The sequence below is a fragment of the Pseudophryne corroboree genome, chromosome 2, assembly GCF_028390025.1.
Source record: "Pseudophryne corroboree isolate aPseCor3 chromosome 2, aPseCor3.hap2, whole genome shotgun sequence".
Lineage (NCBI taxonomy): Eukaryota > Metazoa > Chordata > Amphibia > Anura > Myobatrachidae > Pseudophryne > Pseudophryne corroboree.
Window position 1 is genome coordinate 989,846,456 of NC_086445.1, and position 27,987 is coordinate 989,874,442.

The following is a 27,987-nucleotide window of genomic DNA, read 5'->3' on the forward strand; positions in this document are numbered from 1 at the left end:
TTGTTAGTAACAGGGGTTTCTCTACCCAACACATAAAGGCATTGGCGTACGACGGGGCCACATTCGACCCCATCGCACAGCCAAGCCGCTGTAGAAAAAAATTTCCATTAAATAAAAAATAATTCCTAGTCAACACCAAGAGTAACAATTCCAGAAAAAATTCCACCGGAGGGCCAACATAATAAGGATTATCTGTAATGAGTGATGCAACTGCTGATATACCCAGATCATGGGGAATACACGTATATAACCCAACAACATCAGCACTACAGAAAACTGTATCAGGTGCCAATTCACCCAAGTTATCCAAACGAGCCAGAAGATCATTTGTATCTTTAAGATAGGACAATGATTGTTGTACACACGGATTCAATAGGGCATCTAAATACACTGAGATTGGCTGGAATAGAGATCCCCTGGCAGATATAATCGGTCTGCCAGGGGGTTTCTCACTATTTTTATGTAGCTTGGGCAGTGTGTAAAACATGGGCACCATTGGATGAGAAGTTCTTAAAGCCATAGATAATTCATTAGAAATCCATGTTTTATCTACAGCCCTAGTTAACACACTGTCCAATTCGCTTTTATAATCCATAGTTGGATCTCTCATCAATCTCTCATATGTATTGACATCTGACAGCTGTTTCTCACATTCTGAAATATAATCTGACAGGTCCTGAACGACTATGGCTCCGCCCTTATCGGCGCTTCTGATAACAATGTCAGTACGAGACTGAAGATTTTTAAGTGCCTGCCGTTCAGGGCCTGTCATATTATTGCAGCCCTTTAAATGCTGGTTGCATTTGTTACCAAGATTGTCCATTAATCGTGAAAAAGTTCTAATCGATGGACTATTAGAAATAGGTTCAAATTTTGATTTAGGTTGCAGTTTTTTAAGCTGCCTGGGAATGTCCGTGTCAGTGTCAAACACTGTAGTTGATTGAGTCTTAAAGTGTTCACGCAATTTCAATGTCCTATTGAACTTAAACGACTCAACCTTCCACTGGAAGGGATCGTGACGAACAGTAGGGATGAAAGAGAGCCCTTTAGCCAGGACCTTACGTTCTAGCTGAGACAGTGGGGATTTAGATAAATTAAAAACCACTTCCCTTACTTGCGTGTCTTGGTTTTTGTTCTGCCTTTTTCTTTGGCCCCCTCGCCGCGTCCTTTTGGTGGCCTGCCAACTGCAGCTCGGGTAATTGCCCCTAAAGGGCGCTCTTGCTGTGAAGTGCTCGCTATTTGCAAATCATTATCACTGATGGAAGTGCTTGATCCCTCATAGTCCGTAAAGCGGGCCCTTGTTCTCCGATTGTGATGAAACGGCTTCTGTTGATTACGGGGAGCCGGGCTTGTTAACCATACATATACCCGATTTTGGTCATAATCTTGTTGGACTAATCGCTTCTTGTCACGTTTAAATTTAATTAAGTCCTTTTTATACTGGTCCAACTGCGTGGATAGTTTCTCCAACCAATTCACCTGTACATCCTGTGCAAGGGCAGGTTTAAATTTGGTCTCAAACTCTGTAATCCTCCCTCTTACTGTTGTCAACTCCTTTGAGGATTCTTCAATAACGAGTAGGAGCAAGTCCATGGAGCACTTATTGAGAATGCCGACCCATTTCTTGCAAAAAGGTGCATTGTAACGACCTATAGTAGGAGTGTTCCGTACCCTGAAACCTCTGGGGATCTGTTTTTCTTTATAATAATCTGCCAGGGTTAGGGCATGATACATATAGTCCAATTCACGTTTTTTCAGAAAATATAGATCCTTATAAAGGTCAGCATTCTCAGGATCAGATGATTCAGCCTGTATTTTACAGGAACTGAGTATATGCTCAGCCTCCACATCAGAATAACTGAAACATTCTTTAGTGTTTAATTGTGCAAATGCACATCCCGGCACAGCCTGTTCTTCCATTTGTGCAACAAATTCTGTTTAAAATGCCACTCAAATCAGCGTCCCATAGAATAAAAGGGAGGATTTAATCCACTGAAATATAACAAACAGAGCAATATATCGCTTGGGGTGCCTTGCTATAAGGTATGTAATTGCAGCATACCTCAAACATGTAGAAGCAAAACGGCCGGCACTCCCCCTGCTGCTGCAGAAACTGCTCCGGTGCCCTCCATAAGATGTAGACATCCAAATTGTAGAAGAAAAAATCTGGCGGCACTCAGGAGACTGTATTAACCAATTTAAGTGTTTATTGGAGCAACATCCAACAATTGTTTCGGGCCTCCGCCCGTCGTCAGGGATGCAAACCACATACAAAACATACATTTTATACCCCAGTGAAGACCTCCCCCACACATGTGCAATACAGACATTAATCATCTCACCTGCAGGTCCACTCACCGTGACGAACGCCAAACTGTTAGCCGCCGCCACGAGCCGTTCCGCTCATCAGCTGCTGCCGCACAGTAGATGACGTCATCCAGGAGCGCCCGCAGGGAGACGGAGATCCAGCATAAGAATCGGTTACCTAGGTAACCAAAACAACAAAGCATATTTAAACAGACATTAGTGTAATCCAACAATACCAAAATACAAACAAATCTAAAAAACATATAGTGAAAACATGAATAATGATTCATAATAAAAACAAACAAACAAACTACGGGACGCAATACTATAAATTTTCCCATAGATAAAGAATTAGTCAATGTGGCATATGAATAAATATATAAGATCATGTTAATCACGGCATCAGTTGGGTGCTAAATCAATCATTTAATAGTCTAAATAATTCATAATAAATACAGAAATCTGTTTTATATGCATTAAAAGTTTATAGAAAGCTATGCAGCCCATGTTGTTCATTTAGGCCTTTAGGGGCCAATGTATCTAATCTAAAAATCCAACGGCACTCCAATTGGAGTAGCTTTTTGCCCCTATCTCCACCCCTAATTGATGCCGGAACATGATCTATAAGCCTACTCCTAATACTCGCAATACTATGCGATTGTTGCGCACAATGGCGGGCCATGGGCTGATCACTAGATCCTGATTCCAAAGCTGCCCTAATGGCCGACCGATGGTTAGCCATCCTCTCTTTGAATTGGCATTCTGTCTTGCCCACGTAATACATTCCACATGGGCAAGACAGCACCTTTATAAGGATCTATATTTTCTGAAAAAACGTGAATTGGACTATATGTATCATGCCCTAACCCTGGCAGATTATTATAAAGAAAAACAGATCCCCAGAGGTTTCAGGGTACGGAACACTCCTACTATAGGTCGTTACAATGCACCTTTTTGCAAGAAATGGGTCGGCATTCTCAATAAGTGCTCCATGGACTTGCTCCTACTCGTTATTGAAGAATCCTCAAAGGAGTTGACAACAGTAAGAGGGAGGATTACAGAGTTTGAGACCAAATTTAAACCTGCCCTTGCACAGGATGTACAGGTGAATTGGTTGGAGAAACTATCCACGCAGTTGGACCAGTATAAAAAGGACTTAATTAAATTTAAACGTGACAAGAAGCGATTAGTCCAACAAGATTATGACCAAAATCGGGTATATGTATGGTTAACAAGCCCGGCTCCCCGTAATCAACAGAAGCCGTTTCATCACAATCGGAGAACAAGGGCCCGCTTTACGGACTATGAGGGATCAAGCACTTCCATCAGTGATAATGATTTGCAAATAGCGAGCACTTCACAGCAAGAGCGCCCTTTAGGGGCAATTACCCGAGCTGCAGTTGGCAGGCCACCAAAAGGACACGGCGAGGGGGCCAAAGAAAAAGGCAGAACAAAAACCAAGACACGCAAGTAAGGGAAGTGGTTTTTAATTTATCTAAATCCCCACTGTCTCAGCTAGAACGTAAGGTCCTGGCTAAAGGGCTCTCTTTCATCCCTACTGTTCGTCACGATCCCTTCCAGTGGAAGGTTGAGTCGTTTAAGTTCAATAGGACATTGAAATTGCGTGAACACTTTAAGACTCAATCAACTACAGTGTTTGACACTGACACGGACATTCCCAGGCAGCTTAAAAAACTGCAACCTAAATCAAAATTTGAACCTATTTCTAATAGTCCATCGATTAGAACTTTTTCACGATTAATGGACAATCTTGGTAACAAATGCAACCAGCATTTAAAGGGCTGCAATAATATGACAGGCCCTGAACGGCAGGCACTTAAAAATCTTCAGTCTCGTACTGACATTGTTATCAGAAGCGCCGATAAGGGCGGAGCCATAGTCGTTCAGGACCTGTCAGATTATATTTCAGAATGTGAGAAACAGCTGTCAGATGTCAATACATATGAGAGATTGATGAGAGATCCAACTATGGATTATAAAAGCGAATTGGACAGTGTGTTAACTAGGGCTGTAGATAAAACATGGATTTCTAATGAATTATCTATGGCTTTAAGAACTTCTCATCCAATGGTGCCCATGTTTTACACACTGCCCAAGCTACATAAAAATAGTGAGAAACCCCCTGGCAGACCGATTATATCTGCCAGGGGATCTCTATTCCAGCCAATCTCAGTGTATTTAGATGCCCTATTGAATCCGTGTGTACAACAATCATTGTCCTATCTTAAAGATACAAATGATCTTCTGGCTCGTTTGGATAACTTGGGTGAATTGGCACCTGATACAGTTTTCTGTAGTGCTGATGTTGTTGGGTTATATACGTGTATTCCCCATGATCTGGGTATATCAGCAGTTGCATCACTCATTACAGATAATCCTTATTATGTTGGCCCTCCGGTGGAATTTTTTCTGGAATTGTTACTCTTGGTGTTGACTAGGAATTATTTTTTATTTAATGGAAATTTTTTTCTACAGCGGCTTGGCTGTGCGATGGGGTCGAATGTGGCCCCGTCGTACGCCAATGCCTTTATGTGTTGGGTAGAGAAACCCCTGTTACTAACAAATCCTTTCAGTCATTACATCATTATGTACGTTAGGTTCATAGATGATTTGTTAATCATATGGGGTGGACCAATGGAATGTTTGAGGAATCTTCTTGATGCTCACAATGCCTCTTCTAGTGTTGTGAAATTCACGTATGATATGAGTTTGTCAACTGTAAATTTCTTGGATGTCTGCATTACGCATGCTGACAATCAGTTATTTACATCATTATATGTTAAAGACACAGATCGCAACACCATCCTTAAATCAGACAGTTTCCACCCCCCTTCATTAAAATATGGTTTACCATACTCCCAGATGCTCAGGGTGCGTCGCATCACAAGTGATCCCTCTAAGATTGATGGAGCATTGGATGATATGGTATCAAAGTTTGAACAAAGGGGTTATGATTATAAGAGGTTATTGGCCACCAAACAAAGGGTCCTTGAGATTCCTAGAGAAACATCTTTAAAGAGTAAGATTGAGATAGACAATGGGGTACAAAAAATTCCCTGGGTCAATAGATTTACTGAAGCAAGTAATAACACAAAAAGGGAAATCAAAAAGTTCTGGCCCATCATTAATACTGATAAGGACCTTCCAGGTCTACTCAATACTAGAATAATGCCTGCATATTCTAGAGGTAAAAATCTGAAGGACTTGCTTGTAAAAGTTGATGTAACAGAGCTTGTGAAGGCTAAGCCTAAACAGCATTTTTTATCACGTAAACCTGGATGCTTCAGATGCATTGGTTGTGTCACCTGTCGCTCTATGTTAGTGGGTGATTATATCTCACACCCAAGATCAGGTAAAAAATATACTATTAATTTCCCCCTCACCTGCACGTCAAGATTTGTAATCTATGTGCTGTCTTGCCCATGTGGAATGTATTACGTGGGCAAGACAGAATGCCAATTCAAAGAGAGGATGGCTAACCATCGGTCGGCCATTAGGGCAGCTTTGGAATCAGGATCTAGTGATCAGCCCATGGCCCGCCATTGTGCGCAACAATCGCATAGTATTGCGAGTATTAGGAGTAGGCTTATAGATCATGTTCCGGCATCAATTAGGGGTGGAGATAGGGGCAAAAAGCTACTCCAATTGGAGTGCCGTTGGATTTTTAGATTAGATACATTGGCCCCTAAAGGCCTAAATGAACAACATGGGCTGCATAGCTTTCTATAAACTTTTAATGCATATAAAACAGATTTCTGTATTTATTATGAATTATTTAGACTATTAAATGATTGATTTAGCACCCAACTGATGCCGTGATTAACATGATCTTATATATTTATTCATATGCCACATTGACTAATTCTTTATCTATGGGAAAATTTATAGTATTGCGTCCCGTAGTTTGTTTGTTTGTTTTTATTATGAATCATTATTCATGTTTTCACTATATGTTTTTTAGATTTGTTTGTATTTTGGTATTGTTGGATTACACTAATGTCTGTTTAAATATGCTTTGTTGTTTTGGTTACCTAGGTAACCGATTCTTATGCTGGATCTCCGTCTCCCTGCGGGCGCTCCTGGATGACGTCATCTACTGTGCGGCAGCAGCTGATGAGCGGAACGGCTCGTGGCGGCGGCTAACAGTTTGGCGTTCGTCACGGTGAGTGGACCTGCAGGTGAGATGATTAATGTCTGTATTGCACATGTGTGGGGGAGGTCTTCACTGGGGTATAAAATGTATGTTTTGTATGTGGTTTGCATCCCTGACGACGGGCGGAGGCCCGAAACAATTGTTGGATGTTGCTCCAATAAACACTTAAATTGGTTAATACAGTCTCCTGAGTGCCGCCAGATTTTTTCTTCTACAATTTGGATGTCTACATCTTATGGAGGGCACCGGAGCAGTTTCTGCAGCAGCAGGGGGAGTGCCGGCCGTTTTGCTTCTACATGTTTGAGGTATGCTGCAATTACATACCTTATAGCAAGGCACCCCAAGCGATATATTGCTCTGTTTGTTATATTTCAGTGGATTAAATCCTCCCTTTTATTCTATGGGACGCTGATTTGAGTGGCATTTTAAACAGAATTTGTTGCACAAATGGAAGAACAGGCTGTGCCGGGATGTGCATTTGCACAATTAAACACTAAAGAATGTTTCAGTTATTCTGATGTGGAGGCTGAGCATATACTCAGTTCCTGTAAAATACAGGCTGAATCATCTGATCCTGAGAATGCTGACCTTTATAAGGATCTATATTTTCTGAAAAAACGTGAATTGGACTATATGTATCATGCCCTAACCCTGGCAGATTATTATAAAGAAAAACAGATCCCCAGAGGTTTCAGGGTACGGAACACTCCTACTATAGGTCGTTACAATGCACCTTTTTGCAAGAAATGGGTCGGCATTCTCAATAAGTGCTCCATGGACTTGCTCCTACTCGTTATTGAAGAATCCTCAAAGGAGTTGACAACAGTAAGAGGGAGGATTACAGAGTTTGAGACCAAATTTAAACCTGCCCTTGCACAGGATGTACAGGTGAATTGGTTGGAGAAACTATCCACGCAGTTGGACCAGTATAAAAAGGACTTAATTAAATTTAAACGTGACAAGAAGCGATTAGTCCAACAAGATTATGACCAAAATCGGGTATATGTATGGTTAACAAGCCCGGCTCCCCGTAATCAACAGAAGCCGTTTCATCACAATCGGAGAACAAGGGCCCGCTTTACGGACTATGAGGGATCAAGCACTTCCATCAGTGATAATGATTTGCAAATAGCGAGCACTTCACAGCAAGAGCGCCCTTTAGGGGCAATTACCCGAGCTGCAGTTGGCAGGCCACCAAAAGGACGCGGCGAGGGGGCCAAAGAAAAAGGCAGAACAAAAACCAAGACACGCAAGTAAGGGAAGTGGTTTTTAATTTATCTAAATCCCCACTGTCTCAGCTAGAACGTAAGGTCCTGGCTAAAGGGCTCTCTTTCATCCCTACTGTTCGTCACGATCCCTTCCAGTGGAAGGTTGAGTCGTTTAAGTTCAATAGGACATTGAAATTGCGTGAACACTTTAAGACTCAATCAACTACAGTGTTTGACACTGACACGGACATTCCCAGGCAGCTTAAAAAACTGCAACCTAAATCAAAATTTGAACCTATTTCTAATAGTCCATCGATTAGAACTTTTTCACGATTAATGGACAATCTTGGTAACAAATGCAACCAGCATTTAAAGGGCTGCAATAATATGACAGGCCCTGAACGGCAGGCACTTAAAAATCTTCAGTCTCGTACTGACATTGTTATCAGAAGCGCCGATAAGGGCGGAGCCATAGTCGTTCAGGACCTGTCAGATTATATTTCAGAATGTGAGAAACAGCTGTCAGATGTCAATACATATGAGAGATTGATGAGAGATCCAACTATGGATTATAAAAGCGAATTGGACAGTGTGTTAACTAGGGCTGTAGATAAAACATGGATTTCTAATGAATTATCTATGGCTTTAAGAACTTCTCATCCAATGGTGCCCATGTTTTACACACTGCCCAAGCTACATAAAAATAGTGAGAAACCCCCTGGCAGACCGATTATATCTGCCAGGGGATCTCTATTCCAGCCAATCTCAGTGTATTTAGATGCCCTATTGAATCCGTGTGTACAACAATCATTGTCCTATCTTAAAGATACAAATGATCTTCTGGCTCGTTTGGATAACTTGGGTGAATTGGCACCTGATACAGTTTTCTGTAGTGCTGATGTTGTTGGGTTATATACGTGTATTCCCCATGATCTGGGTATATCAGCAGTTGCATCACTCATTACAGATAATCCTTATTATGTTGGCCCTCCGGTGGAATTTTTTCTGGAATTGTTACTCTTGGTGTTGACTAGGAATTATTTTTTATTTAATGGAAATTTTTTTCTACAGCGGCTTGGCTGTGCGATGGGGTCGAATGTGGCCCCGTCGTACGCCAATGCCTTTATGTGTTGGGTAGAGAAACCCCTGTTACTAACAAATCCTTTCAGTCATTACATCATTATGTACGTTAGGTTCATAGATGATTTGTTAATCATATGGGGTGGACCAATGGAATGTTTGAGGAATCTTCTTGATGCTCACAATGCCTCTTCTAGTGTTGTGAAATTCACGTATGATATGAGTTTGTCAACTGTAAATTTCTTGGATGTCTGCATTACGCATGCTGACAATCAGTTATTTACATCATTATATGTTAAAGACACAGATCGCAACACCATCCTTAAATCAGACAGTTTCCACCCCCCTTCATTAAAATATGGTTTACCATACTCCCAGATGCTCAGGGTGCGTCGCATCACAAGTGATCCCTCTAAGATTGATGGAGCATTGGATGATATGGTATCAAAGTTTGAACAAAGGGGTTATGATTATAAGAGGTTATTGGCCACCAAACAAAGGGTCCTTGAGATTCCTAGAGAAACATCTTTAAAGAGTAAGATTGAGATAGATAATGGGGTACAAAAAATTCCCTGGGTCAATAGATTTACTGAAGCAAGTAATAACACAAAAAGGGAAATCAAAAAGTTCTGGCCCATCATTAATACTGATAAGGACCTTCCAGGTCTACTCAATACTAGAATAATGCCTGCATATTCTAGAGGTAAAAATCTGAAGGACTTGCTTGTAAAAGTTGATGTAACAGAGCTTGTGAAGGCTAAGCCTAAACAGCATTTTTTATCACGTAAACCTGGATGCTTCAGATGCATTGGTTGTGTCACCTGTCGCTCTATGTTAGTGGGTGATTATATCTCACACCCAAGATCAGGTAAAAAATATACTATTAATTTCCCCCTCACCTGCACGTCAAGATTTGTAATCTATGTGCTGTCTTGCCCATGTGGAATGTATTACGTGGGCAAGACAGAATGCCAATTCAAAGAGAGGATGGCTAACCATCGGTCGGCCATTAGGGCAGCTTTGGAATCAGGATCTAGTGATCAGCCCATGGCCCGCCATTGTGCGCAACAATCGCATAGTATTGCGAGTATTAGGAGTAGGCTTATAGATCATGTTCCGGCATCAATTAGGGGTGGAGATAGGGGCAAAAAGCTACTCCAATTGGAGTGCCGTTGGATTTTTAGATTAGATACATTGGCCCCTAAAGGCCTAAATGAACAACATGGGCTGCATAGCTTTCTATAAACTTTTAATGCATATAAAACAGATTTCTGTATTTATTATGAATTATTTAGACTATTAAATGATTGATTTAGCACCCAACTGATGCCGTGATTAACATGATCTTATATATTTATTCATATGCCACATTGACTAATTCTTTATCTATGGGAAAATTTATAGTATTGCGTCCCGTAGTTTGTTTGTTTGTTTTTATTATGAATCATTATTCATGTTTTCACTATATGTTTTTTAGATTTGTTTGTATTTTGGTATTGTTGGATTACACTAATGTCTGTTTAAATATGCTTTGTTGTTTTGGTTACCTAGGTAACCGATTCTTATGCTGGATCTCCGTCTCCCTGCGGGCGCTCCTGGATGACGTCATCTACTGTGCGGCAGCAGCTGATGAGCGGAACGGCTCGTGGCGGCGGCTAACAGTTTGGCGTTCGTCACGGTGAGTGGACCTGCAGGTGAGATGATTAATGTCTGTATTGCACATGTGTGGGGGAGGTCTTCACTGGGGTATAAAATGTATGTTTTGTATGTGGTTTGCATCCCTGACGACGGGCGGAGGCCCGAAACAATTGTTGGATGTTGCTCCAATAAACACTTAAATTGGTTAATACAGTCTCCTGAGTGCCGCCAGATTTTTTCTTCTATATATATATATATATATATATATATTGGTGTCCACAAAGGTGGCGGGCGCACTCTCACAAATACACAGATTCTTCAGTAAATGTCGACTGTTCTTTATTGTAGCCTCATATAATCGACGTTTCGATCCTTCCACAGGATCTTTTTCAAGAAAGGCAGTACGATATCATTTATTTCATTATGCACAATCATTGAACAATGCCTAAAACGAATACAAAAATAAGAAAAGACTCAGCCTCCCAGGCCCCTTGACAATGGCAAAACATCTATATAAACGGCTTCAATACCCCATTCACATAGTGACTATAATATAGAATTTGTAGAATTTTTATAATTAAACACCGTAAACCAAAGTGACACATATCACCAAAGATATCAGAGAAACCACCTCAGCCCCTTCAGCAAAGTATACCAATCAACTGGTGCGTGCCTAATTCGACCGTTTAACCCACTCATGTGAAAGGTGTTGTTAAAGTGTCTAGATGGAAAGATATCACTTACTAAAAAACTTTAAAGAGGGGCAGTGTCCGGATCCAAAAGACTGCCAGCAACATGTGTGGTCCTATAGAAACTAGATGCATAATGTGAGACTGTTAGACAACCGAAAGACTCCACGGTTTAATAGAAGAGACATACGATTCAAACTGGCTTTTACCTATATAGGTCACAATCTTAGTATAATGTGTCCTGAGTTCACTGATGTTCCAGGGCTGATCGACCCAACCTATTGGAACGATATTAACAGTTCAAAATGTACAAATCTCGCAACTAGACTCCAAATCAGCAAAAAAAGCGCTTACCATATGTCAGGGCCAGCCATGTGTTCCCAGGAAGCATGCTGAGGACAGCCATGCCCCGGAAGTATATATACCCCCTCGGGCCGGAAGTGTGTCCCCAAGGCCAAATCGCCTCAATATGATATATGATCACAGTACACACTGGCTCCCAGCGCTGACCGTTCGTTCATGATTTTAAATGTAGACGCTACACTCAAAGGGCGCGAAAGCCTTTAAAAGCTCATTCACCGCCGCGTCTTGCGTTCCACCGACCGGAAGTGGGACGCAATGCGTTCCAAACACCGGAAATAGACGCGGCTCGTCTCACAGTGTAAAGCTGTGAGACGAGCCGCGTCTATTTCCGGTGTTTGGAACGCATCGCGTCCCACTTCCGGTCGGTGGAACGCAAGACGCGGCGGTGAATGAGCTTTTAAAGGCTTTCGCGCCCTTTGAGTGTAGCGTCTACATTTAAAATCATGAACGAACGGTCAGCGCTGGGAGCCAGTGTGTACTGTGATCATATATCATATTGAGGCGATTTGGCCTTGGGGACACACTTCCGGCCCGAGGGGGTATATATACTTCCGGGGCATGGCTGTCCTCAGCATGCTTCCTGGGAACACATGGCTGGCCCTGACATATGGTAAGCGCTTTTTTTGCTGATTTGGAGTCTAGTTGCGAGATTTGTACATTTTGAACTGTTAATATCGTTCCAATAGGTTGGGTCGATCAGCCCTGGAACATCAGTGAACTCAGGACACATTATACTAAGATTGTGACCTATATAGGTAAAAGCCAGTTTGAATCGTATGTCTCTTCTATTAAACCGTGGAGTCTTTCGGTTGTCTAACAGTCTCACATTATGCATCTAGTTTCTATAGGACCACACATGTTGCTGGCAGTCTTTTGGATCCGGACACTGCCCCTCTTTAAAGTTTTTTAGTAAGTGATATCTTTCCATCTAGACACTTTAACAACACCTTTCACATGAGTGGGTTAAACGGTCGAATTAGGCACGCACCAGTTGATTGGTATACTTTGCTGAAGGGGCTGAGGTGGTTTCTCTGATATCTTTGGTGATATGTGTCACTTTGGTTTACGGTGTTTAATTATAAAAATTCTACAAATTCTATATTATAGTCACTATGTGAATGGGGTATTGAAGCCGTTTATATAGATGTTTTGCCATTGTCAAGGGGCCTGGGAGGCTGAGTCTTTTCTTATTTTTGTATTCGTTTTAGGCATTGTTCAATGATTGTGCATAATGAAATAAATGATATCGTACTGCCTTCCTTGAAAAAGATCCTGTGGAAGGATCGAAACGTCGATTACATGAGGCTACAATAAAGAACAGTCGACATTTACTGAAGAATCTGTGTATTTGTGAGAGTGCGCCCGCCACCTTCGTGGACACCAATATACTTAGCGGACTTCGTTCTGTTGGGATAGCACCCACCCTGGAATAATTGATGCGAGTACAGGACTATTGTTGTGTATATATATATATATATATATATATATATATAAAAATAATGACATTGGCAGTTGTGCGCCAGCATGGAGCACTGTGTATAGCCTGGTGTTGGTCTTAGTATCGGGCTCTCTGCTGAATACGGAGCCAGGACAGGCTTCGTCATGTTCAGTGGCAGCTGCTGCCACCAGGTAGGAGCAAAGATCACCAAACGAGGACCAGATGTAATAACAGAGTAGTTCTCACTGGTTCGAGCAGCCAAACTGAGATGGTTCCAGTAGAACTTCTAAATTAAGTCCTTGGTGTAATGATGACTCCTGGGCACTATCATGTTGTTTCTCGCTGTCCTCGCTAACTATTTTATGTTTATGGGAGGATGATGATGTGGGAGGTGGAAACAGAGCTAGTCTAATGCCCGGCCATATATTACAGCCGTACACATGGCGCTCCATATTCACATGCAAAGTCTCCACCAGCATTACCTCAAAATGTAGAAATTTTCATATCTACTGTAGGTTTGTGTAGAAGGCTCAGGGTTAAGCATGAAGTAATACCGCTTGTGAACACTAGGGGGCTCTGCCCTTATTGTTTCAATATTTACAGGAACTGTATATTTGGTTTTCCTCTGCGAAATAAAATGTGCAACAGTAGAACTTGATGCTAAGTTATGTAGAGTGTTCTGAGAATAGTAAACATTTCATCTTTTATTATTATTTTGTGTTAATGTTTTTATTGTATAAAGTTTAATTTTACCGTAATATAACCAAATTAAGCTGCTATTAAAAACAACTTGTCCGTAGACTCTGCGGGGAAAGAGAATCACACACCTGTTGTGGATACTTACTGTATATACTGAAAATAATGTTTTTATGGTAGCTTTATTATCATAATTATTATTTTTTTGAATTTATGAGGCACCACAAGGACCCTGCAGTTCTGTATATAGGGGATTGAACAAACAACAAGTTGCATATGTACAAACTATAATTACAATGTGCAATTAGCATAGAAAACAAAGGGGAGAGTATCCACTGTACAAGAGCTTGCAATCTAGAAGGTTAGGGGTGGAAACAAAGGGGAGAACAGCAGAGTAGAGGCTGGAGAATTTGGGGGAGCAGTAGCAGCCTTGAATGAAAAGATAAGGTACAAAGGCACTTTTAAAGGCTGGATGAAAGCCTCACTGAGTGTGGGAGGGTATTCCGGAGAGAGGGAACGTCTGGGAGGAATCCTGGAGACGAGAGTGGGAAGTTTTGATCAGGAAGGGGGTAGCTGGCCTTTGCCGGTTTGTGGGGTTCTGCACCCCAGGCCCAAACCAAAATTAGGGACCACCAGCATCAGAGGAGCCTGGTGGCTTTACCATATATTTGCAAATGTATGTAACTAAGACCTCTGTATTTCTATTATATATATAGTCCTTCATGTCTTAGTACAGGTACAGCTTGGTGTGCTGGGGACACCGGGGTTAATCCCCAATGTATTTCTAGCAAGGCGGCACTCACCATTTAATTTTGCATACAGACATATAAAGTACAGTATGGTCTATACAGTAGCGGATCTTGCCACGGGCAAGCAGGACTTTTGCCCGGGGCGCCGCCTTCCGGAGGGCGCCGCACCAGGGCAAGATCCGCTGCTGCTGTGTGCCCCCCGCTGCCCCCCTGCTGCCGCTGGCCGCTGCCCCCCCCGCTGCCATTGTGAAGGGAAACTAGACGAGTACGCGTCTAGTTTCCCTTCGTGGAGAGGTCCTTTACTGTGCACCGCACATCATTTCAGTCTGTACAGGGGGCGTAAATGACCACGCCCCCTGTATGAAGCCACGCCCCCTATTGCCGCCCGGGGCGCACAGAGCGCCAGAACCGGCCCTGGGTCTATATAAAGTATTCCCACCATCCTTCATGGATGATTGCTTCCTAGAAGTTTACTTGGATGATAGAACATTGGCTCGACTTACAAAATGGCTGCCTTTACTGTCCTGGAGCGATAGGCGCTAGTTGTGCATTGGCTGTAAGTGATTTGCAATCCTTGCAGCATGTGACTGCCTGGTTATGTTCGGTGAATTGTAAATTCCACATTTCTAATATTACAGTATATTCCCCTGCTTTCTGTTCTGTTCACATGTATGGCGTGGGTCTTATTATTGCTTGTCAAAATTGCTTAGGCTGAAGGGCGTAATTAGAGTAGGCATAAAAAGCCAGGACATGCTTTGACACTAGCGTATGTTCCCAGTACACAGACACGTGTTGGTTAGTATTCCAGCTGCATTAATGGCCGTGTCCTAAGCATATAAAGTTCTTCCAGTTATAACACAGCAATCCGCTCTGCAGGCAGAAAAGCCTGATGATTATGTACCATTGTCTGATATGACTGGGGGAGACAAAGCCACTCTGCATTTCACAGATAGCAAATAATCCAATAGCTGGAATGGATGAAACGGATTCTGAAATATAAATTGCTGTATTGTTTTCTATTTCCACTTTCCTATTCTGATGTGAGCTGAATTTGTACAAGAGCCACACAAGTAATAAAATGACTAGTCCCCCAACATACTGCACATGCCAGGTTAAAGAACCGCTAAACCCCAGAACTGAAATTTACATATAAGAACCATGAAGTTAAAATACACTGTTCAGTGTGACTCTGACATTACTTTGCAGCTCTGCGAAAGAGTAAAGTGTTACCTCCCCCGTTCACTATAGCATACCTCCCAATTCCGCTATTTGGAGACTGTCCCGCTGTCCCTCCTGCGGGTCGCAATATCCCGCGGGTGGGGGGCAGTTGGGAGATCCTGTGATCACCGCTGCTCTGCAAAGCAGCCGGTGATCACGGAATTAGATGCTGTGCGCATGCGCACAGCATCTAAACAGTGCAGGGAGTGAGGCGGAGGCTGAGCAGCTGCTCAGGGAGCGCTGGGCACGCCCCTGAAATGACTGAACACAGATATCGTGCAGCAAGGCCCCGTCCCTTTCCGACTAAGCTCCGCCCATTCTGGCAAAGCCCTGCCCCCTTTTTGCGCACGCCCGCACGGCATGTCCCTCCTTGCCTGAGGCCAAAGTTGGGAGGTATGTTATAGACAGGTGTAGCATCATCACAATGTTAAGACCGGGTGAAACGTAGAATTTGATGGCAGATAAGAACCACTTGGCCCATCCAGTCTGCCCCTTTTTTATTTTTTTACCATGGCCCTCATTCCGAGTCGTTCGCTCGGTAATTTTCATTGCATCGCAGTGAAATTCCGCTTAGTACGCATGCGCAATAATCGCACTGCGACTGCGCCAAGTAATTTTACAATGAAGATAGTATTTTTACTCACGGCTTTTTCTTCGCTCTGGCGATCGTAGTGTGATTGACAGGAAATGGGTGTTACTGGGCGGAAACACGGCGTTTTCGGGGCGTGTGGTTAAAAACGCTACCGTTTCCGGAAAAAACGCAGGAGTGGCCGGAGAAACGGGGGAGTGTCTGGGCGAACGCTGGGTGTGTTTATGACGTCAAACCAGGAACGACAAGCACTGAACTGATCGCAGATGCCGAGTAAGTCTGAAGCTACTCTGAAACTGCTAAGTAGTTTGTAATCGCAATATTGCGAATACATCGGTCGCAATTTTAAGAAGCTAAGATACACTCCCAGTAGGCGTAGGCTTAGCCTGAGCAACTCTGCTAAATTCGCCTTGCGAGCGAACAACTCGGAATGAGGGCCCATATTTTTGACTCAAACCTTATTTGATCCTTATTTCTTTGTAAGGATATCCTTAAACAGTGCATTTTTGCAATGCTTGTTTCCCCATGAACAGAGCAGGCCCAGTGATGTCACAACTACCCAGACTCACCAATTCTAAGTCCTGTATAGTTTGAAGCAGAGAAGGGAAAGGGGGGACATGATAGAAGCGTTCAAATACAAATATACAGTATAGAGATGAGCGCCTGAAATTTTTCGGGTTTTGTGTTTTGGTTTTGGGTTCGGTTCCGCGGCCGTGTTTTGGGTTCGAACGCGTTTTGGCAAAACCTCACCGAATTTTTTTTGTCGGATTCGGGTGTGTTTTGGATTCGGGTGTTTTTTTCAAAAAACACTAAAAAACAGCTTAAATCATAGAATTTGGGGGTCATTTTGAACCCAAAGTATTATTAACCTCAAAAACCATAATTTACACTCATTTTCAGTCTATTCTGAATACCTCACACCTCACAATATTATTTTTAGTCCTAAAATTTGCACCGAGGTCGCTGTGTGAGTAAGATAAGCGACCCTAGTGGCCGACACAAACACCGGGCCCATCTAGGAGTGGCACTGCAGTGTCACACAGGATGTCCCTTCCAAAAAACCCTCCCCAAACAGCACATGACGCAAAGAAAAAAAGAGGCGCAATGAGGTAGCTGTGTGAGTAAGATTAGCGACCCTAGTGGCCGACACAAACACCGGGCCCATCTAGGAGTGGCACTGCAGTGTCACGCAGGATGGCCCTTCCAAAAAACCCTCCCCAAACAGCACATGACGCAAAGAAAAAAAGAGGCGCAATGAGGTAGCTGTGTGAGTAAGATTAGCGACCCTAGTGGCCGACACAAACACCGGGCCCATCTAGGAGTGGCACTGCAGTGTCACGCAGGATGTCCCTTCCAAAAAACCCTCCCCAAACAGCACATGACGCAAAGAAAAAAAGAGGCGCAATGAGGTAGCTGTGTGAGTAAGATTAGCGACCCTAGTGGCCGACACAAACACCGGGCCCATCTAGGAGTGGCACTGCAGTGTCACGCAGGATGTCCCTTCCAAAAAACCCTCCCCAAACAGCACATGACGCAAAGAAAAAAAGAGGCGCAATGAGGTAGCTGACTGTGTGAGTAAGATTAGCGACCCTAGTGGCCGACACAAACACCGGGCCCATTTAGGAGTGGCACTGCAGTGTCACGCAGGATGTCCCTTCCAAAAAACCCTCCCCAATCAGCACATGATGCAAAGAAAAAGAAAAGAAAAAAGAGGTGCAAGATGGAATTGTCCTTGGGCCCTCCCACCCACCCTTATGTTGTATAAACAAAACAGGACATGCACACTTTAACCAACCCATCATTTCAGTGACAGGGTCTGCCACACGACTGTGACTGATATGACGGGTTGGTTTGGACCCCCCCCAAAAAAGAAGCAATTAATCTCTCCTTGCACAAACTGGCTCTACAGAGGCAAGATGTCCACCTCATCATCACCCTCCGATATATCACCGTGTACATCCCCCTCCTCACAGATTATCAATTCGTCCCCACTGGAATCCACCATCTCAGCTCCCTGTGTACTTTGTGGAGGCAATTGCTGCTGGTCAATGTCTCCGCGGAGGAATTGATTATAATTCATTTTAATGAACATCATCTTCTCCACATTTTCTGGATGTAACCTCGTACGCCGATTGCTGACAAGGTGAGCGGCGGCACTAAACACTCTTTCGGAGTACACACTTGTGGGAGGGCAACTTAGGTAGAATAAAGCCAGTTTGTGCAAGGGCCTCCAAATTGCCTCTTTTTCCTGCCAGTATAAGTACGGACTGTGTGACGTGCCTACTTGGATGCGGTCACTCATATAATCCTCCACCATTCTATCAATGTTGAGAGAATCATATGCAGTGACAGTAGACGACATGTCCGTAATCGTTGTCAGGTCCTTCAGTCCGGACCAGATGTCAGCATCAGCAGTCGCTCCAGACTGCCCTGCATCACCGCCAGCGGGTGGGCTCGGAATTCTGAGCCTTTTCCTCGCACCCCCAGTTGCGGGAGAATGTGAAGGAGGAGATGTTGACAGGTCGCGTTCCGCTTGACTTGACAATTTTGTCACCAGCAGGTCTTTCAACCCCAGCAGACTTGTGTCTGCCGGAAAGAGAGATCCAAGGTAGGCTTTAAATCTAGGATCGAGCACGGTGGCCAAAATGTAGTGCTCTGATTTCAACAGATTGACCACCCGTGAATCCTTGTTAAGCGAATTAAGGGCTCCATCCACAAGTCCCACATGCCTAGCGGAATCGCTCCGTGTTAGCTCCTCCTTCAATGTCTCCAGCTTCTTCTGCAAAAGCCTGATGAGGGGAATGACCTGACTCAGGCTGGCAGTGTCTGAACTGACTTCACGTGTGGCAAGTTCAAAGGGCATCAGAACCTTGCACAACGTTGAAATCATTCTCCACTGCGCCTGAGACAGGTGCATTCCACCTACTATATCGTGCTCAATTGTATAGGCTTGAATGGCCTTTTGCTGCTCCTCCAACCTCTGAAGCATATAGAGGGTTGAATTCCACCTCGTTACCACTTCTTGCTTCAGATGATGGCAGGGCAGGTTCAGTAGTTTTTGGTGGTGCTCCAGTCTTCTGTACGTGGTGCCTGTACGCCGAAAGTGTCCCGCAATTCTTCTGGCCACCGACAGCATCTCTTGCACGCCCCTGTCGTTTTTTAAAAAATTCTGCACCACCAAATTCAAGGTATGTGCAAAACATGGGACGTGCTGGAATTTGCCCATATTTAATGCACACACAATATTGCTGGCGTTGTCCGATGCCACAAATCCACAGGAGAGTCCAATTGGGGTAAGCCATTCCGCGATGATCTTCCTCAGTTGCCGTAAGAGGTTTTCAGCTGTGTGCGTATTCTGGAAACCGGTGATACAAAGCGTAGCCTGCCTAGGAAAGAGTTGGCGTTTGCGAGATGCTGCTACTGGTGCCGCCGCTGCTGTTCTTGCGGCGGGAGTCCATACATCTACCCAGTGGGCTGTCACAGTCATATAGTCCTGACCCTGCCCTGCTCCACTTGTCCACATGTCCGTGGTTAAGTGGACATTGGGTACAGCTGCATTTTTTAGGACACTGGTGACTCTTTTTCTGAGGTCTGTGTACATTTTTGGTATCGCCTGCCTAGAGAAATGGAACCTAGATGGTATTTGGTACCGGGGACACAGTACCTCCAACAAGTCTCTAGTTGGCTCTGCAGTAATGATGGATACCGGAACCACGTTTCTCACCACCCAGGATGCCAAGGCCTCAGTTATCCGCTTTGCAGTAGGATGACTGCTGTGATATTTCATCTTCCTCGCAAAGGACTGTTGAACAGTCAATTGCTTACTGGAAGTAGTACAAGTGGGCTTACGACTTCCCCTCTGGGATGACCATCGACTCCCAGCGGCAACAACAGCAGCGCCAGCAGCAGTAGGCGTTACACGCAAGGATGCATCGGAGGAATCCCAGGCAGGAGAGGACTCGTCAGAATTGCCAGTGACATGGCCTGCAGGACTATTGGCATTCCTGGGGAAGGAGGAAATTGACACTGAGGGAGTTGGTGGGGTGGTTTGCGTGAGCTTGGTTACAAGAGGAAGGGATTTACTGGTCAGTGGACTGCTTCCGCTGTCACCCAAAGTTTTTGAACTTGTCACTGACTTATTATGAATGCGCTGCAGGTGACGTATAAGGGAGGATGTTCCGAGGTGGTTAACGTCCTTACCCCTACTTATTACAGCTTGACAAAGGGAACACACGGCTTGACACCTGTTGTCCGCATTTCTGGTGAAATACCTCCACACCGAAGAGCTGATTTTTTTGGTATTTTCACCTGGCATGTCAACGGCCATATTCCTCCCACGGACAACAGGTGTCTCCCCGGGTGCCTGACTTAAACAAACCACCTCACCATCAGAATCCTCCTGGTCAATTTCCTCCCCAGCGCCAGCAACACCCATATCCTCCTCATCCTGGTGTACTTCAACACTGACATCTTCAATCTGACTATCAGGAACTGGACTGCGGGTGCTCCTTCCAGCACTTGCAGGGGGCGTGCAAATGGTGGAAGGCGCATGCTCTTCACGTCCAGTGTTGGGAAGGTCAGGCATCGCAACCGACACAATTGGACTCTCCTTGTGGATTTGGGATTTCGAAGAATGCACAGTTCTTTGCTGTGCTGCTTTTGCCAGCTTGAGTCTTTTCATTTTTCTAGCGAGAGGCTGAGTGCTTCCATCCTCATGTGAAGCTGAACCACTAGCCATGAACATAGGCCAGGGCCTCAGCCGTTCCTTGCCACTCCGTGTCGTAAATGGCATATTGGCAAGTTTACGCTTCTCCTCCGACAATTTTATTTTAGGTTTTGGAGTCCTTTTTTTCTGATATTTGGTGTTTTGGATTTGACATGCTCTGTACTATGACATTGGGCATCGGCCTTGGCAGACGACGTTGCTGGCATTTCATCGTCTCGGCCATGACTAGTGGCAGCAGCTTCAGCACGAGGTGGAAGTGGATCTTGATCTTTCCCTAATTTTGGAACCTCAACATTTTTGTTCTCCATATTTTAATAGGCACAACTAAAAGGCACCTCAGGTAAACAATGGAGATGGATACTAGTATACAATTATGGACTGCCTGCCGAGTGCAGACACAGAGGTAGCCACAGCCGTGAACTACCGTACTGTACTGTGTCTGCTGCTAATATAGACTGGTTGATAAAGAGATGTCTATGTAACTATGTATGTATAAAGAAGAAAGAAAAAAAAACCACGGTTAGGTGGTATACAATTATGGACGGACTGCCTGCCGAGTGCAGACACAGAGGTAGCCACAGCCGTGAACTACCGTACTGTACTGTGTCTGCTGCTAATATATAGACTGGTTGATAAAGAGATAGTATACTCGTAACTAGTATGTATGTATAAAGAAAGAAAAAAAAACCACGGTTAGGTGGTATATACAATTATGGACGGGCTGCCGAGTGCCGACACAGAGGTAGCCACAGCCGTGAACTACCGCACTGTACTGTGTCTGCTGCTAATATATAGACTGGTTGATAAAGAGATAGTATACTCGTAACTAGTATGTATGTATAAAGAAAGAAAAAAAAACCACGGTTAGGTGGTATATACAATTATGGACGGGCTGCCGAGTGCCGACACAGAGGTAGCCACAGCCGTGAACTACCGCACTGTACTGTGTCTGCTGCTAATATATAGACTGGTTGATAAAGAGATAGTATACTCGTAACTAGTATGTATGTATAAAGAAAGAAAGAAAAACCACGGTTAGGTGGTATATACAATTATGGACGGGCTGCCGAGTGCCGACACAGAGGTAGCCACAGCCGTGAACTACCGCACTGTACTGTGTCTGCTGCTAATATATAGACTGGTTGATAAAGAGATAGTATACTCGTAACTAGTATGTATGTATAAAGAAAGAAAAAAAAACCACGGTTAGGTGGTATATACAATTATGGACGGGCTGCCGAGTGCCGACACAGAGGTAGCCACAGCCGTGAACTACCGCACTGTACTGTGTCTGCTGCTAATATAGACTGGTTGATAAAGAGATAGTATACTCGTAACTAGTATGTATGTATAAAGAAAGAAAAAAAAACCACGGTTAGGTGGTATATACAATTATGGACGGGCTGCCGAGTGCCGACACAGAGGTAGCCACAGCCGTGAACTACCGCACTGTACTGTGTCTGCTGCTAATATATAGACTGGTTGATAAAGAGATAGTATACTCGTAACTAGTATGTATGTATAAAGAAAGAAAAAAAAACCACGGTTAGGTGGTATATACAATTATGGACGGGCTGCCGAGTGCCGACACAGAGGTAGCCACAGCCGTGAACTACCGCACTGTACTGTGTCTGCTGCTAATATATAGACTGGTTGATAAAGAGATAGTATACTCGTAACTAGTATGTATGTATAAAGAAAGAAAATAAAACCACGGTAGGTGGTATATACAATTAGGACGGGCTGCCGAGTGCCGACACAGAGGTAGCCACAGCCGTGAACTACCGCACTGTACTGTGTCTGCTGCTAATATAGACTGGTTGATAAAGAGATAGTATACTCGTAACTAGTATGTATGTATAAAGAAAGAAAAAAAAACCACGGTTAGGTGGTATATACAATTATGGACGGGCTGCCGAGTGCCGACACAGAGGTAGCCACAGCCGTGAACTACCGCACTGTACTGTGTCTGCTGCTAATATATAGACTGGTTGATAAAGAGATAGTATACTCGTAACTAGTATGTATGTATAAAGAAAGAAAAAAAAACCACGGTTAGGTGGTATATACAATTATGGACGGGCTGCCGAGTGCCGACACAGAGGTAGCCACAGCCGTGAACTACCGCACTGTACTGTGTCTGCTGCTAATATAGACTGGTTGATAAAGAGATAGTATACTCGTAACTAGTATGTATGTATAAAGAAAGAAAAAAAAAACACGGTTAGGTGGTATATACAATTATGGACGGGCTGCCGAGTGCCGACACAGAGGTAGCCACAGCCGTGAACTACCGCACTGTACTGTGTCTGCTGCTAATATATAGACTGGTTGATAAAGAGATAGTATACTCGTAACTAGTATGTATGTATAAAGAAAGAAAAAAAAACCACGGTTAGGTGGTATATACAATTATGGACGGCTGCCGAGTGCCGACACAGAGGTAGCCACAGCCGTGAACTACCGCACTGTACTGTGTCTGCTGCTAATATATAGACTGGTTGATAAAGAGATAGTATACTCGTAACTAGTATGTATGTATAAGAAAAGAAAAAAAAACCACGGTTAGGTGGTATATACAATTATGGACGGGCTGCCGAGTGCCGACACAGAGGTAGCCACAGCCGTGAACTACCGCACTGTACTGTGTCTGCTGCTAATATAGACTGGTTGATAAAGAGATAGTATACTCGTAACTAGTATGTATGTATAAAGAAAGAAAAAAAAACCACGGTTAGGTGGTATATACAATTATGGACGGGCTGCCGAGTGCCGACACAGAGGTAGCCACAGCCGTGAACTACCGCACTGTACTGTGTCTGCTGCTAATATATAGACTGGTTGATAAAGAGATAGTATACTCGTAACTAGTATGTATGTATAAAGAAAGAAAAAAAAACCACGGTTAGGTGGTATATACAATTATGGACGGGCTGCCGAGTGCCGACACAGAGGTAGTCACAGCCGTGAACTACCGCACTGTACTGTGTCTGCTGCTAATATATAGACTGGTTGATAAAGAGATAGTATACTCGTAACTAGTATGTATGTATAAAGAAAGAAAAAAAAACCACGGTTAGGTGGTATATACAATTATGGACGGGCTGCCGAGTGCCGACACAGAGGTAGCCACAGCCGTGAACTACCGCACTGTACTGTGTCTGCTGCTAATATAGACTGGTTGATAAAGAGATAGTATACTCGTAACTAGTATGTATGTATAAAGAAAGAAAAAAAAACCACGGTTAGGTGGTATATACAATTATGGACGGGCTGCCGAGTGCCGACACAGAGGTAGCCACAGCCGTGAACTACCGCACTGTACTGTGTCTGCTGCTAATATAGACTGGTTGATAAAGAGATAGTATACTCGTAACTAGTATGACTATAAAGAAAGAAAAAAAAACCACGGTTAGGTGGTATATACAATTATGGACGGGCTGCCGAGTGCCGACACAGAGGTAGCCACAGCCGTGAACTACCGCACTGTACTGTGTCTGCTGCTAATATATAGACTGGTTGATAAAGAGATAGTATACTCGTAACTAGTATGTATGTATAAAGAAAGAAAAAAAAACCACGGTTAGGTGGTATATACAATTATGGACGGGCTGCCGAGTGCCGACACAGAGGTAGCCACAGCCGTGAACTACCGCACTGTACTGTGTCTGCTGCTAATATAGACTGGTTGATAAAGAGATAGTATACTCGTAACTAGTATGTATGTATAAAGAAAGAAAAAAAAACCACGGTTAGGTGGTATATACAATTATGGACGGGCTGCCGAGTGCCGACACAGAGGTAGCCACAGCCGTGAACTACCGCACTGTACTGTGTCTGCTGCTAATATATAGACTGGTTGATAAAGAGATAGTATACTCGTAACTAGTATGTATGTATAAAGAAAGAAAAAAAAACCACGGTTAGGTGGTATATACAATTATGGACGGGCTGCCGAGTGCCGACACAGAGGTAGCCACAGCCGTGAACTACCGCACTGTACTGTGTCTGCTGCTAATATAGACTGGTTGATAAAGAGATAGTATACTCGTAACTAGTATGTATGTATAAAGAAAGAAAAAAAAAACACGGTTAGGTGGTATATACAATTATGGACGGGCTGCCGAGTGCCGACACAGAGGTAGCCACAGCCGTGAACTACCGCACTGTACTGTGTCTGCTGCTAATATATAGACTGGTTGATAAAGAGATAGTATACTCGTAACTAGTATGTATGTATAAAGAAAGAAAAAAAAACCACGGTTAGGTGGTATATACAATTATGGACGGGCTGCCGAGTGCCGACACAGAGGTAGCCACAGCCGTGAACTACCGCACTGTACTGTGTCTGCTGCTAATATATAGACTGGTTGATAAAGAGATAGTATACTCGTAACTAGTATGTATGTATAAAGAAAGAAAAAAAAACCACGGTTAGGTGGTATATACAATTATGGACGGGCTGCCGAGTGCCGACACAGAGGTAGCCACAGCCGTGAACTACCGCACTGTACTGTGTCTGCTGCTAATATAGACTGGTTGATAAAGAGATAGTATACTCGTAACTAGTATGTATGTATAAAGAAAGAAAAAAAAACCACGGTTAGGTGGTATATACAATTATGGACGGGCTGCCGAGTGCCGACACAGAGGTAGCCACAGCCGTGAACTACCGCACTGTACTGTGTCTGCTGCTAATATATAGACTGGTTGATAAAGAGATAGTATACTCGTAACTAGTATGTATGTATAAAGAAAGAAAAAAAAACCACGGTTAGGTGGTATATACAATTATGGACGGGCTGCCGAGTGCCGACACAGAGGTAGCCACAGCCGTGAACTACCGCACTGTACTGTGTCTGCTGCTAATATATAGACTGGTTGATAAAGAGATAGTATACTCGTAACTAGTATGTATGTATAAAGAAAGAAAAAAAAACCACGGTTAGGTGGTATATACAATTATGGACGGGCTGCCGAGTGCCGACACAGAGGTAGCCACAGCCGTGAACTACCGCACTGTACTGTGTCTGCTGCTAATATAGACTGGTTGATAAAGAGATAGTATACTCGTAACTAGTATGTATGTATAAAGAAAGAAAAAAAAACCACGGTTAGGTGGTATATACAATTATGGACGGGCTGCCGAGTGCCGACACAGAGGTAGCCACAGCCGTGAACTACCGCACTGTACTGTGTCTGCTGCTAATATAGACTGGTTGATAAAGAGATAGTATACTCGTAACTAGTATGACTATAAAGAAAGAAAAAAAAACCACGGTTAGGTGGTATATACAATTATGGACGGGCTGCCGAGTGCCGACACAGAGGTAGCCACAGCCGTGAACTACCGCACTGTACTGTGTCTGCTGCTAATATATAGACTGGTTGATAAAGAGATAGTATACTCGTAACTAGTATGTATGTATAAAGAAAGAAAAAAAAACCACGGTTAGGTGGTATATACAATTATGGACGGGCTGCCGAGTGCCGACACAGAGGTAGCCACAGCCGTGAACTACCGCACTGTACTGTGTCTGCTGCTAATATAGACTGGTTGATAAAGAGATAGTATACTCGTAACTAGTATGTATGTATAAAGAAAGAAAAAAAAACCACGGTTAGGTGGTATATACAATTATGGACGGGCTGCCGAGTGCCGACACAGAGGTAGCCACAGCCGTGAACTACCGCACTGTACTGTGTCTGCTGCTAATATATAGACTGGTTGATAAAGAGATAGTATACTCGTAACTAGTATGTATGTATAAAGAAAGAAAAAAAAACCACGGTTAGGTGGTATATACAATTATGGACGGGCTGCCGAGTGCCGACACAGAGGTAGCCACAGCCGTGAACTACCGCACTGTACTGTGTCTGCTGCTAATATATAGACTGGTTGATAAAGAGATAGTATACTCGTAACTAGTATGTATGTATAAAGAAAGAAAAAAAAACCACGGTTAGGTGGTATATACAATTATGGACGGGCTGCCGAGTGCCGACACAGAGGTAGCCACAGCCGTGAACTACCGCACTGTACTGTGTCTGCTGCTAATATAGACTGGTTGATAAAGAGATAGTATACTCGTAACTAGTATGTATGTATAAAGAAAGAAAAAAAAACCACGGTTAGGTGGTATATACAATTATGGACGGGCTGCCGAGTGCCGACACAGAGGTAGCCACAGCCGTGAACTACCGCACTGTACTGTGTCTGCTGCTAATATATAGACTGGTTGATAAAGAGATAGTATACTCGTAACTAGTATGTATGTATAAAGAAAGAAAAAAAAACCACGGTTAGGTGGTATATACAATTATGGACGGGCTGCCGAGTGCCGACACAGAGGTAGCCACAGCCGTGAACTACCGCACTGTACTGTGTCTGCTGCTAATATAGACTGGTTGATAAAGAGATAGTATACTCGTAACTAGTATGTATGTATAAAGAAAGAAAAAAAAACCACGGTTAGGTGGTATATACAATTATGGACGGGCTGCCGAGTGCCGACACAGAGGTAGCCACAGCCGTGAACTACCGCACTGTACTGTGTCTGCTGCTAATATATAGACTGGTTGATAAAGAGATAGTATACTCGTAACTAGTATGTATGTATAAAGAAAGGAAAAAAAAACCACGGTTAGGTGGTATATACAATTATGGACGGGCTGCCGAGTGCCGACACAGAGGTAGCCACAGCCGTGAACTACCGCACTGTACTGTGTCTGCTGCTAATATATAGACTGGTTGATAAAGAGATAGTATACTCGTAACTAGTATGTATGTATAAAGAAAGGAAAAAAAACCACGGTTAGGTGGTATATACAATTATGGACGGGCTGCCGAGTGCCGACACAGAGGTAGCCACAGCCGTGAACTACCGCACTGTACTGTGTCTGCTGCTAATATAGACTGGTTGATAAAGAGATAGTATACTCGTAACTAGTATGTATGTATAAAGAAAGAAAAAAAAACCACGGTTAGGTGGTATATACAATTATGGACGGGCTGCCGAGTGCCGACACAGAGGTAGCCACAGCCGTGAACTACCGCACTGTACTGTGTCTGCTGCTAATATAGACTGGTTGATAAAGAGATAGTATACTCG

General features: G+C 43.6%; 1 protein-coding gene across 6 annotated transcripts in view; it reads left to right on the forward strand.

Moving 5' to 3' along the window:
- GRIK1 (glutamate ionotropic receptor kainate type subunit 1) overlaps nucleotides 1-27,987 on the forward strand; it is a 630,706-nt gene that overhangs the window by 35,123 nt on the left and 567,596 nt on the right. Inside the window, exon 1 of one of the 6 annotated variants that reach the window (XM_063956428.1) lies at nucleotides 10,372-10,447. The exons of the other annotated variants lie outside the window; for them this stretch is intronic. The gene's annotated coding sequence lies outside the window, so the exon portion shown is untranslated. Of the gene's footprint in view, nucleotides 1-10,371; nucleotides 10,448-27,987 lie in introns of those variants that run through there. 6 annotated transcript variants of the gene reach the window in all.